Genomic DNA, 13,075 nt, shown 5'->3' on the forward strand with positions numbered 1-13,075 from the left:
TATTCTAGACCTAGGGATAGAACCCAAGAATCTCTGCTCCCAGACCCCTGCTTTTCCAATTACTTTATTGTCTTCTCCTCCCAGAGCTGGGGCTAGAATCCAGGAACCCTGATTCTCAGCCCCACTGCTCTAATTCCCAGGACTCCCTTCTCATCCCTGATAGAACCCAGGGAGCTGGACTTCCAGCCCCCCCATTCCAACCGCTAGACCCCCCACCTCCTCCCACAGCTGGGAATAGGACCCAAGTGCTCTGACACCCAATTGCACCTGCCCTCACCACCTGAAGTCCTGCCCTCCAGCAGCCAATTAACTGAGCCATGTCTACACCTGTGGGCTTTCCAGCATGAAGATTCAGAGCCTCTCAGGAACTAACTGTGGTGTGGTCTCCTCCTGGCCAAAGTCCTGCTTCCTCAGCTCCTGTCCCCTTGGATAATAGATGAGCTATCTGCAGAGCGTCGCTGATGCCGTCCTCCCGTAGCTGCCGGTTATATACAGCCCGGGGTGGTGGGAGGGACTCCCGGGCTCAGCTAACACTGCGGAATGGGCAGTGCTGTGCAACCAGTGCTGGTAATGTTAGAGGGCTTCGTCCTTCACCCTCTCACGTCCCTGGTCCTTCTCGCATGAACAGAGAGCAACAACACCTGAAGTCCGAATGTGCAAACAATTCAATGTTTATTGGGGTGAACTTCCAGCAAGCTTAAATCCAAGTTCTTTTTCCCTTATTTTCAAATCTCAACTTACTTCCTGTTTGCCCCTAATTTATATAGGAATATTCTCAGCTATACCTTAACCAATCATTTTACTGAAATGTACCTAACCAATCCTAACATATTGTAACATAATTCTCTAACCAATTATATCCCACTACCCTAATTAACTTACACCTAGCAAAATTAATTATACAGCAGACAGAAACAATTAGAGAACCAGACAGATTTACAATAGAAAAGTGGGGGCCATAAAGATAAAACATACAGAAATGAGGGTTTCACAACCACAACTATTGAGAAGTGATTTCTTGTCAGACAGGATGCTATCAAACTAAGTTTTCTTTAACCATCTTTCTCTGGAGGTGATAGGCATTATCAGGACAGGATTGTATTCCTTACAGCCCAATAGCACCTGATTTCATTGTGACTAGTTTGGAATGTGAGGAGGTGACCGGTCGCTTCCCAGTCATGGCTGCCTCTGCTGCTTAGCCAAAGGCCTCAAGAACAGGGCCTCAGACTGTCACTGTGAGAGAAGGCCCTTACACAGGCAGACAGCGATTGTCATTCTTTTTTTATACCTTTATAACTAGCTAAATGTTAAACATATACCTAAATTCTTAAAGTAATAGGCCTTTACAGACAGGCCTGAATATCTATATCCTAACAGGTAACGTCAATTGTGAAACAAACAGACCTTGGAACAGACACTACCGCTGTCTGTTCATTCAGGCCCATAGTGTGGGGAGCTCTCCTCATCAAAACGGGCTTAGCACAAGTCAGCCACGTGCCTTAGACAGAACCAAGGGGGAGTCTCCCAACTTGTGCCATCAATGCAACGTCCCTGGTCAGGAGAGAGGAATAACTACATCTTCTTTTGCTATTCAGAGGGGCTGAGCTATTCCAAGAGACCTAAGGGAATGAGGTGCCCAACTCCCCTGGACCATCTCCGGGAGCTAGATTCACAAAGGGGCTTAGGCACCTAAAGGCCCCCAGAGCTGAGTGCTGACAAGGAGTTTGGCTCATTGCACTTGAAGTGATAGCTTTCTACCACGCCACGCAGCCACCCAAGGGTAAGCCACTTGGGAGGAAGACAGCACCTCGTTGGCTGGAAAACCACCTTTATGACACTCAAGTGTGTTTACACAGATGCTAAAACATAACTTATATAACTTCTGTCTGGCTTTATCTGTATAGACTCTCTTCTTTTCTGCTATGTTTTGCGAAGGCCGATAAGCATTGTTTGTCGTGTGCAATAATTAATAGTGGCAAGTTGTAAATACACTGCGAATGGCAACAAACCACTTGGACCTTATCAATGACCAGGACAGCAGTCTGGTAGAGGGATAAGATTATCTGGAGAACAAAGGAAGGAGGATGTGGTTTAAGGAGAGTCCTGACTTGAAAGGAATGTCTAAATGCTCTGTATTCGGGATCAAAAAGGATCCTAATGAGAAGCCATAAAATGAAACTGTAAAAGTGGGACTTTCTCCCTTCTCTCTTTCTAGCAATAACCCTCCATTTAAATCCTTACCAATTCCTGACTGAAAGTAAAACTGCTCTAATTAGGGTATGTCTACACTACAAAATTAGGTTGAATTTATAGAAGTCGATTTTTAGGAAGTGATTTTATACAGTCGATTGTATAAGGCTGTAAAAGGCAATTTTATACAGTCGATTGTATAAGGCTGTATCCCTGCAATTTAAAGAAGGACATACTGCTTGGAAAATGTTTTCAAGAGGATATGGGTGACCTCTCTAACTCCTGTTTCCACCCAGTGGTGCAAGCTTTGATTACTACTTATATGGTTGAAGACGGCTTTAGCTCCTTTGGAGATGCATGTTTGCAAATAGTTTACCTAAGAGCAAAGCTTCTGATATCATGGCTATCATGGCCTGTTTTCTAATCAGTAAGTCACTGGAGTGCGGATTATTTTTATAATATTTTTGGGAAATCCACACTTAAAACAGTACAGTGCCTGGGCAGGGTGGCACTAGATACGCCTCACGTACTGGACGGGCAACCCGTTGTGGCAGACCAGGCGGATACGGGCTATGGTGGAGCTGCCCCGGTAGAGGCACGGACCCTTGGGTAGGCGGGTGCAGAAGGTCAGCCGGAAGGTGCCCAGGCTGTCGCGGGCATTTTGCCCGTGGCTCAACCCCGAGCTGCAGACGGCTCTCAGCTGGGCCTCGCTGGCGTGGACGAAGGTGTTCTTGCCCTGGCAGCGGATGCTACGCTTCCCCATCATGGTTGTGCAGTACAGCTGGTCGTTCTCAGCCCATGACTTGGGGAAGTCGAGATGTCTCTTCAGGAATTTATCATACTGGGCGTCAGCTGTCGAGAGTGCCAGGCAGGCAGCCGGCCCTGGGTTTGTCTGTAGCAGGGAGAACAGGGCCTGCAGGACGGAGACACCATGGGGAGCTGCTTCTAGTGTGGAGCATCCTGGCACCAAATGCCCCTCCGCCCCCAAAGCTCCGCCCCCGCCTATAGTCCTCCCAGTCTTCCCTCTCCCATTATCCCCTCCACTCTGCCCCCAAACTTTGCCCCTCACATTATCCTCCCAATCTGCCTCCTCTCCTTATCTCTCCACTCTGCCTCCAAACTTATGCCCCCTCCCATGGTCCCCCCACTCTGCCCCCAGAGCCTTGCCTCACCCACCCCACCCCCAAAGTCCCCCATTTCTCTAACCACTAGACCGCACTTCCCTCCAAGAGCCGGGCTAGAGCCCAGAGGCAGAACTTGATGAATAATGGGTGTTGGGGCCATCACACACAACTCAATATGTGTCTTTGGTTTGGGGCAGCAGGAGAACAAAATATGTTAAAACTTTCAACCAGCTGACAAGGTGAAAACAAGTCATGTCAGGTGGAAACCAAACCTGCCACTGCACCCCAAGGGGACAGGTTTGCCTTCCATGTCGGCACTAGGATTAAAGTAGAGGAGGACAAAATTTCCTGAAGGGCTGGAGTCAGGCCTCCCTTTAACCTGTCACCCAGCGGGCTGGGGAGCTAACGGGTATGTGGGACCCGGGTTCAAGTCCCCCCTCTGCCTGCCGAGGAGGAGGAGTTGAATAGGGGCTCATGGGGGTTAAGGGAAGAGGAGTGTTGGGACACAGAAAAGGGGAACGTTTGGCGTGGGAGTGATAGGGAGACTGGGGGAGCATTGGGGAAGGAGATCCTGTCAGCCACACATTACCCTCCTGTATATGTGCCACTACCAGTGGGGCCCCCAGCCCCTCCCACTGGGGTGTGACCTCCCCCTTCCCTGCCCCCTCATGTGAACCAGATTCTGGGGGGCTTGCTTATCTCAGAGCATCTGAGCCTTTTCTCTACCCCACTGTGTGAGCTAGGATCTGGTGGTCCCTGGCCCCCAGAGGTGTTTGAGCCCTGTCTCCATTCCCTGTCCTCTGTATGTGACCCAGGATCTGGGGGCGGGGAGGGAACTGCACATTTATGGGCATCTGACCCCTCATCTCTGCCCCCTTCATGTGAGCCAGAATCTGGAGGGGGCTTGTCTTTCTGGGGTTCTCCGAGCGCCACTCTATCCCCTATGTGAATCAGGGTCTGGGGCAGACCTGGCCTTTGCACAATGAGTTTACAACAGGCAAGTTCAGCCACACACGTGTTAACAGGGCATAGCTGGGCAGCACTGAAAGCGGCCCTAGTTAAGGTTACATGGGCAGCCTTACCTGTGCGTTTCCCACTTTCCAGACCTTTGAGTTTTGCTCAGCTCAGAGTTCTGCCAGGGGATGACCTACCGCCAAGCACCCTACACTCGACGCTGTGCCGTTTATCAGAGTAAAGGTCAAGTCCCTGCTCCAATGGCTAATTACTGAGTCCAAGTAGAACAAATGCAAGAGGAGAGACCCAGAGAGAGATCCAAGTTCAAATCCTTTCTGTTCATCAGGCAGAGACTCCCACATCCCCGATAAGTGACCAAACCTTGGGGCTAAAGGGCCGGTATTTTCTCCTCAGCCATCCTGTACCTCTCATCTTCCTCTGCTTTTGTCAGAATACCCAGCCTCAAAATGAAAAATTCCCACTTGACTCAGAGCTTCTCGCATGGCCATTTCTGCCACATTTTGATCACTCAGGTTCAGCCGACTCAGGAATTTGCAGCTCATTTTCGGTCGACTGAAAGGGCGTTTGTTTGGAGAACAAATGACTATCGGCTGAAAGGTTCTTGGCCAGCTCTGCCCAGGAGTTCTGGCTCACGGCCTCCACCTACTGTGACCCATCAGCCCCAATGAGCCCCCAGAGCTAGGAAGACACCTCAGAACCTGACCCCAGCTGGGTTGCCAACTCACCCTGTCCTGGGGCTCGTCTGGAAGCTGGATCTGGAAAGTGTCTGAGCCTCCTCCCACTCTGGGGCCCTTATATGGAGCCCAAGGGCGGGAGACACACAATGAGCAACTCAGCATACACAGCTGGGGAGCAGAGACTCCCAATCAATGGCCATAAAAGTAGGCACCGGGTTGGTAAATATTTGCTGTCAAGTGTCGAAGATATGCCCATGCCCCTCAATCCCAACTCACAGCTCCCTGCTATCCCAGCCCTACCCCCAAAACAGCTTTAGCAGCACCCCTCAGTCCTGAACCACACCCCCTACCATTCCTCCACAGCCTCCCTCTACCCCCCATTCAACCCAGCAGCCACAATGCCCATCTCTAACACACCTGTGACACCCATCACCATGGTCTCTGGTCGCTGTGTTCTGTCCCCATCCCCACTCCTTTCTCTGCAGGTGGCTTTTATACTATAGGGTCTCTGCTGCCAGGATTGTCCCTGGCACTGGGTTTGTCCAGCACCGAGCACATGGGACCCAGTCATGATGGGGGACGCTGGGATACAGCAAGGCAATGAAATCTCTCCCCCCTTGGACAGGGAGCCACCTGCCATACCCTGTTAATCTCCTACGAATTGGTTAAAGGGGATTTTGGGAACCCCTAGGGGCTGCCATTGTACAGGGCACTGCACAGTCACAGAGGAAGAAACAACCCCTGCCCAGCAGAGCTTCCAGTGCACATAGAGAGAAAGGTTGGGAGGGGAAACTGAGGCACAGGCAGCAAAGCATCAGGGCCAAGGTCACACAACAGGGAACAGAACCCACATGTCCTGTGTCCCAGCTCCATTTCCCCTCCTCTAGCCTACAATTCCTGGCTTTGCAAATTATGGACCTTACCCCAGACCCACTGCAACCAACTGGAGTCTTTCCCTGACTGCGGTTCCGGCCCTGCGCTGGAAAAGGGAATGTTCCTGCAACCCCATTGTGCAGAAGGTGAAACTGAGGCACAGAGAAGGGAAGTGTCTTGCCCCATGTGCAGAGTCAGGAATTGAACCCAGGAGTCCTGACTCTCACAGCACAAGACACTACCCCGGGAAAACTAAGCTAGTCTCGTCTTTCCTAGCCGAGAGGAGCTCAGAGCAGGATGCTCCTGTCCCACCCTTGGTGAACGAGAACAGCAAAAAGCTCAAACCTGGTGGACGATGAGGAAATAGCGCCCAGCTCTGAGGACAGACACACACCAGCTGGTGTCGTTTTGTTCTGTGTTTGCAGCACTGAGCACACTGGGCCACGTGTCCAGCCCCGGGCGGCCTCACTATTCAAACAGTGTCTATTCATCTGTGTCCCTCTGACCCCACACGTACCGGCCAGCCAGTGATTTATCCACCCGGCCTAGCATCCGGCCTTGGAGCGGTGCCAATTCATACCAGCTGGGGACCTGTTCCAAAACCGCCCTGAACATTAGCAGCTTTATCTCCTTCTCCCTCGTGCCAGCAGCCGAGTTATTGCAGATTCTCAGTACCAGGCGAGCGTGGAGAACCAGATCCTAGCTCCGTCCGTCTCTCTATAGCAGCGGTTTGTCATGCTCTGGTCCATGCGGTCTCTGTGTCGGTGCCAGGTTTCTACTTGCCACAGCTCAGCCAGGCCTCCGCGGATGCTCCCCCTACGTCTGCAGCTACAGTGCTATTTACACGGCTCTGACACGCTGAGAACTCGCCCAGTCTGTGCACACGAGCAGGGACTCGCACCCCCAGCGTGGAGAGCGGAGACACGGCCTGAGTCCACGCCACAGAATGAACCCCACTCCAGTGGGCTTTTGTTATGTATTTTGAGCAGCACCTAATTTATTTAACCCAAAGGTGTTATACAAACAGGCCTTTGCCCCAGCATCTCTACCCAGAGGGCGAGGGAGCTGAGATCATCTTAGTCCATTAACCTCACTTACGTCCAGGTCCGTTACTGGCCAGCCCCACATGGCCCAGAATCCTCTTCTGAAGTCAGGGCCTCTGATGACCAGCAGGGAAAGGGTCTCTCCCGCTGGGTCAAACTGCACAGACCCTCCCTCAGAAGAGGATGTCGTCCCTCCACTCTGGCGCTGCTTCCTGGTGACATCCTACCGTGGAGGAGGTGGGGGGGCAGTTTTCCCTCAGACTTGGAGTGTATAGCACCTCCCTTTCAAAGCAGCTCTGTAGTCTTTTATTCTATTTAATGTTAATCATATCTCAGTGGGTTCGGCTCTGGCAGCTACAGTCAAGTTCAACAGAGTCACTTCTGTTTGTTCTAGATTTAGAGTTCACAGGAACACATGAAACCATAGGCAAACAACACAGACAAATACAAGAGCATCGGTCTTTCAGTAATTTTATTAAAGTTACCAACAAAGCTATAAATGTCACAGCATATACAATTCCTACAGATACGTATCATGAACTAGTTATACCTACAGGCGTACTCACATCCTCCTAGATGGTGTTAGAGTCTGTTGGCCCTCTCATGGATTGACCATCAATATGAGAGTGGTTCCTGCTGGAGTGTCCCATAGGAAGCCCAGTTTCCCTGCTCTGGGCACCCCTTTTTATACTGTGAGCCTGTCTATACCTACACTCTGCGCATGTACATGAAAGACCTTCTCTTTCTTATTGGTTTGTGTCCCCTGGAAACACAAGGGACACCAAATTCTATAGGCTGGGTAGGTTCCTGTCAACACTGATGGACCACCTTTGTCTGCGGTTAGGGCAGGTGTTAGAGACCATATTTGTTGTTACAGCATTTTCTGATTTAATTTTAATCTTTCCAGCTGTTCTTTCGCAACCTTACCGATTAGTGCCTCTTTCCCATCATCTTGGGTTATTTCTCAGTCATTGTCTTACGCCATCATTTCTTGTCTCCAAGGCCTAAAAGAGCTAAGCTAGAGTCTTGCAGGCTTCAGGCTACAGGTCTTCCATTTCAGCTTGTCTTACTCCTATCTAATACTTGGTTCTGTCAGGATATGCTTCTACGGGCACAATGTTCTGAAGATTCAGAGCAGGCTGCGCAGTGGGGACAGGAGGATGGTGAAGAAATTTGGCAGCATGTGACCTCCAGAAGAAGAAAGGGGAGCGTCCATGTACCAGCAACGCAGATACAGGTAAGCAACCGTTTTCATGTTCTCTCCACAGGTACTAATGCGGAGAGTAGACTAGATGATACATCTGAGGGAAGGGAACAGAAGGAGACTCCGCCGATTGGAAGGCATGAGATGCACTGTCCTAGGGTTAGGGGTTCCACGACCACAGCTCCCAAGAGAAGGAGGCGGGTGGTGATGGTCGGGGACTCTCTCCTCAGGGGGACTGATTCATCTATCGGCCAGCCCGACTGGGAAAACCGAGAAGTCTGCTGCTTGCCAGGAGCTAGGATTCACGATGTGACGGAGAGACTGCCGAGACCCATCAAGCCCTTGGATCGCTACCCCTTCCTGCTTCTGCACGTGGGCACCAATGATACTGCCAAGAATGACCTTGAGCGGATCACTGCGGACTAGGGAAGAAGGATAAAGGAGTTTGAGGCGCAAGTGGTCTTCTCGTCCATCCTGCCCATGGAAGTAAAAGGCCTGGGTAGAGACTGTCGAATCGTGGAAGTCAACGAATGGCTACGCAGGTGGTGTCGGAGAGAAGGCTTTGGATTCTTTGACCATGGGATGGCGTTCCAAGAAGGAGGAGAGCTAGGCAGAGACGGGCTCCACCTAACAAAGAGAGGGAAGAGCATCTTCGCAAGCAGGCTCGCTAACCTAGTGAGGAGGGCTTTAAACTAGGTTTACCGGGAGAAGGAGACCAAAGCCCTGAGGTAAGTGGGGACGTGGGATACCGGAAGGAAGCACGAGCAGGAGAACGCAAAAGGGGAGGGCTCCTGCCTCATACTAAGAAAGCAGGACAAACAGCAAGTTATCTCAAGTTTCTGTACACAAATGCAAGAAGCCTGGGAAACAAGCAGGGAGAACTGGAAGTCCTGGCACAGTCAAGGAATTATGATGTGATTGGAATAACAGAGACTTGGTGGGATAACTCTCATGACTGGAGTACTGTCATGGATGGATATAAACTGTTCAGGAAGGACAGGCAGAGCAGAAAAGGTGGGGGAGTTGCACTGTATGTAAGGGAGCAGTATGATGGCTCAGAGCTCAAGTATGAAACTGCAGAAAAACCTGAGTGTCTCTGGATTAAGTTTAGAAGTGTGAGCAACAAGGGTGATGTCGTGGTGGGAGTCTGCTATAGACCACCGGACCAGGGGGATGAGGTGGACGAGGCTTTCTTCTGGCAACTAACAGAAGTTACAAGATCTCAGGCCCTGGTTCTCATGGGAGACTTCAATCACCCTGATATCTGCTGGGAGAGCAATACAGTGGTGCACAGACAATCCAGGAAGTTTCTGGAAAGGGTAGGGGACAATTTCCTGGTGCAAGTGCTGGAGGAACCAACTAGGGGCAGAGCTCTTCTTGACCTGCTGCTCACAAACCGGGAAGAATTAGTAGGGGAAGCAAAAGTGGATGGGAACCTGGGAGGCAGTGACCATGAGATGGTCAAGTTCAGGATCCTGACACAGGGAAGAAAGGAGAGCAGCAGAATATGGACCCTGGACTTCAGAAAAGCAGACTTTGACTCCCTCAGGGAACTGATGCCCAGGATCCCCTGGGAGAATAATATGAGGGGGAAAGGAGTCCAGGAGAGCTGGCTGTATTTTAAAGAATCCTTATTTGCAAATGAATTCCAATTCAGCAGTCAGAGTCCAGCGAGAGACTGCTGAATTGGAATTCATTTGCAAATTGGATACAATTAACTTAGGCTTGAATAGAGACTGGGAGTCATTATGCAAGGTAACCTATTTCCCCTTGTTTTTTCCTACCCCCTTCGCCCCCCAACCCCCCCTCCCCCCCATTCCTCAGACGTTCTTGTTAAACCCTGGATTTGTGCTGGAAATGGTCCACCTTGATTATCATACACATTGTAAGGAGAGTGATCACTTTAGATAAGCTATTACCAGGAGGAGAGTGGGGTGGGCGAAGAAAACCTTTTGAAGTGATAAACACCCATTTTTTCATGGTCTGTGTGTATAAAAACATCCTCACTGCATTTTCCACTTTTATGCATCTAATAGTATTAATGTGACCCTGTCACAGTCCAAGGTTCAACAGTGTTAAAGAAGATTTTGGGGTTTGGTATCCAGTGTACTTTTGATCCACTGATTTCTGGTCCCACATATCTATTGTTTACCAGGCATGATCTTAATACAGAGCTTGAGTGATATCTGGAGGCCTGTTTGTTTGGACAAATTCAATCTCGGTCTCTTTCTCTCTTTTGCATCATTCCCAATCAACATTTATATTTATATGTGACTAGAGATGTCATCAACTTTTACTCTTTCCAGCTGACCTTAACATTCAGGTAAACTTGTAGATCCAGTTATTGAAACAGCTCCCCCACACCCTCTAACTTTGCTGGTGCCCCTCAGCCCTGCAGTCCCCAGTGAATTACCTGAAGGACCTGGACCTCATGAAAATGAGTGAGGAACTGGGCATCCTAATCTGTTGGGTGACTTGAAGTTGGCAGTCTGCGCACACAAACCCCTTGGGCTGCAGTGCTGTCAGTACAGGAAGAGAGGAGATTTGGCAGGTTCTGGTAGATCAAACTCTCTCAGGACAAATTAAAAATGGCCCCAGCCCCACTTTCACTCACAGCACCAGAGTGTGACAATTAGTGCTCAGACTACAAAGCAACAGAACTGCAGTTGTCAGTGGAACAAGGGGTGACATTGCACATTGTGGCATCTAAGCAGTATGTTATTTTTTTTCTTGCAGGCTCAGAGCAATTCTCTGAAGGAAGAAAAACTCCCATGGATTCCATTGGGTGTCTGCCCTATTTCTGAGGGGCAGAAATGTGCTTTTGGAATTTTAATAATGAAAGAAGGGGAGGGAGATGGGGAAGGACAAATTGAGAGAGAGAGGGAGAGAGAGAGAGAGAATTATTTTCTCTTAGGACCAAAGATGGATCTGGAGTTTTGGAGGGAACAGGTTGCCTTGGGTTGGAGATTTGGCTTCCTCCCCCATTGGCTCTAGGCACGGGAAGGAAGGCGGTATGTGGAAAGAGACACTTGGAGCAGTGTACCGATGTATTCACAGGACACACAAACGCACACAAGAACAACCCCGGAGACAGACAAGGCTCTGACTGACAAAAGCTAACAGCGCAACCACACAAACGACAAATGCTCCCAACAAAAGATACAAACACATGAGGAGGAAGAGGATACATGCAAGAGTCTCACACCCACAAAACAGAAACATACACACAAGATTCATTAAACCAAGGGATTCAAACACCCACAACGCATAGCCATGCAGAAATCCAAACATGAGGTAAGGAAAGATGTGATTCACAAAAGCAAGAATTTGGCTTTTCCCGTTTTTGGCAATGAATACCACTTGAAAGGCGCTAATACTACAATGGCTAGTAGTTGTCAATAGTGAGGATTAAAACACACTGGTGTGAACTGTGATTCTACTGGTACAGCTGAATCCAGGCTAGGGCTTGCACTGGCAATCGGCACAAAAACTGCTTTCTCTCTCTCCATCCATCCTCAGACACATTCATTTCTCTCTCTCCATCCACCTATCCCCACACACCCATCTCTCTCTGTCTACTTATATTTGTGCCCATCCTGTTCCAGGAATCTTTGAATATGACAAGCCATTTCCAGCACACTCCTTAAGTATTCAGAGGCGTATTTTTGTGCTGTCACCAATGTAACACAACCAGATAGTGATCACTTTGCAGGTATCAGGCTTTATGGATTTTAAGGAGCACAGGGAACTCCAGAAAGGAACAAAATATTGCAGTGTCCAGTAACACTTAACCATGATGAGTATGAGGATTCCTCATTGTTAGACTCAATGCACAACACCAGAAGTGTGAAATTGATGGATATTTCTTATTTAAACAACTGTTTTTTAGATGGCCACTATGTGGCAGCAGGAAGTACAAAATAAGTAAGGGGTGGTGATATTGTGTAATGGGCACTAGGGGCGGCAGAGGATGGGGCCGGGGAAGGGGCACCTATACTGTATAATGGACCCTAGGGGGCAGTGGGGGGGGGTGAAGAAGTGGCTACACTGTTTAATGGGCACTAGGGGAAGCAGAGAGAGGGGATGGGCACTAGGAGCAGTAGAGGATCGATGGTGAGGTTATATTGTATAGACTAGGCGTACGGATGGAAACACCTAAACAATCTAACCAGTGTTCAGAGGCTGGTGAGGAGCCGGGTGCCATGACTGGTGTGTTAGTGACAGAGTGGGCTTAGGGGAAACAGCAGGGTCCTGTGGCTGCCCTCTATACCCTGAGTGGAAGCAACATCCGCTCCTCATAGTACACAGGGTGCCCCTGGCAGCAACTGATGAGAATTCTCGAGGAAAGGTATGTCCCGGTATAGGAGCAGGTCGACAAGTTGTATATGCAGACAGTGATGGTGAAGGAAACTTTGCTCCAGAGCAGGCCACTCGGGAAGGGTGTCCTACCCCCAAAGCAGACATTGTTGATGGGCCGGATGGGCGCGTGGATGAAGGTGTTGATCAGCTTCCCATAGATTCTTCGTCTCCTCATCATCATGCTGCAGTAGGCTCTGGGATTGGGGGCTGGGGTCCGTGGATTGTTCACATGGTACCTAATGAACAGTCTGTTCTGCGTGACACATGGCTGCCCACCAGCCAGAGCCAGGCAGGCCACCAGCAAGACAAGGGGCAGCAGGAGCATGGGGCGGGGTCCCCTCAGAACCAGGGCTGTGTCTGTCACTAGATCAACCTGCAGAAGGGAGAGGAGGGATGGATGGAGACAGTGTGGAGTGGGGATCTGCCTCCTCCATAGCATCTCCTGGGCTCAACCTCGCCCCACCCCACCCCTCGTGATATCCCTACCAATCCCACTCTGCTCAGAGCCCCTCCCATTCTCCCAGCCCCATTGTGCTGAGGCCTTCTCAGAACCTGGCTCATCGGGGGCTCCATTGTGCCAGGTGCTGCCCTGACCTCCACCGAGATCGGGGCCTGCTCCTCTAACCCACT

General features: G+C 50.1%; 1 pseudogene across 1 annotated transcript; it reads right to left on the reverse strand.

Annotated features, from left to right (window-relative positions):
• Positions 1 to 655: 655 nt before the first annotated feature.
• LOC311529409 (ribonuclease pseudogene) lies at positions 656 to 12,626 on the reverse strand (annotated as a pseudogene). The gene is made up of 3 exons (XR_014714548.1): positions 12,536 to 12,626; positions 6,185 to 6,252; positions 656 to 3,103 (listed from the first exon to the last, which is right to left on the reverse strand). The product of XR_014714548.1 is annotated as a ribonuclease pseudogene (transcript).
• Positions 12,627 to 13,075: the final 449 nt, after the last annotated feature.

The sequence above is a fragment of the Lepidochelys olivacea genome, assembly GCF_965140295.1.
Source record: "Lepidochelys olivacea isolate rLepOli2 genome assembly, chromosome: 13".
Lineage (NCBI taxonomy): Eukaryota > Metazoa > Chordata > Testudines > Cheloniidae > Lepidochelys > Lepidochelys olivacea.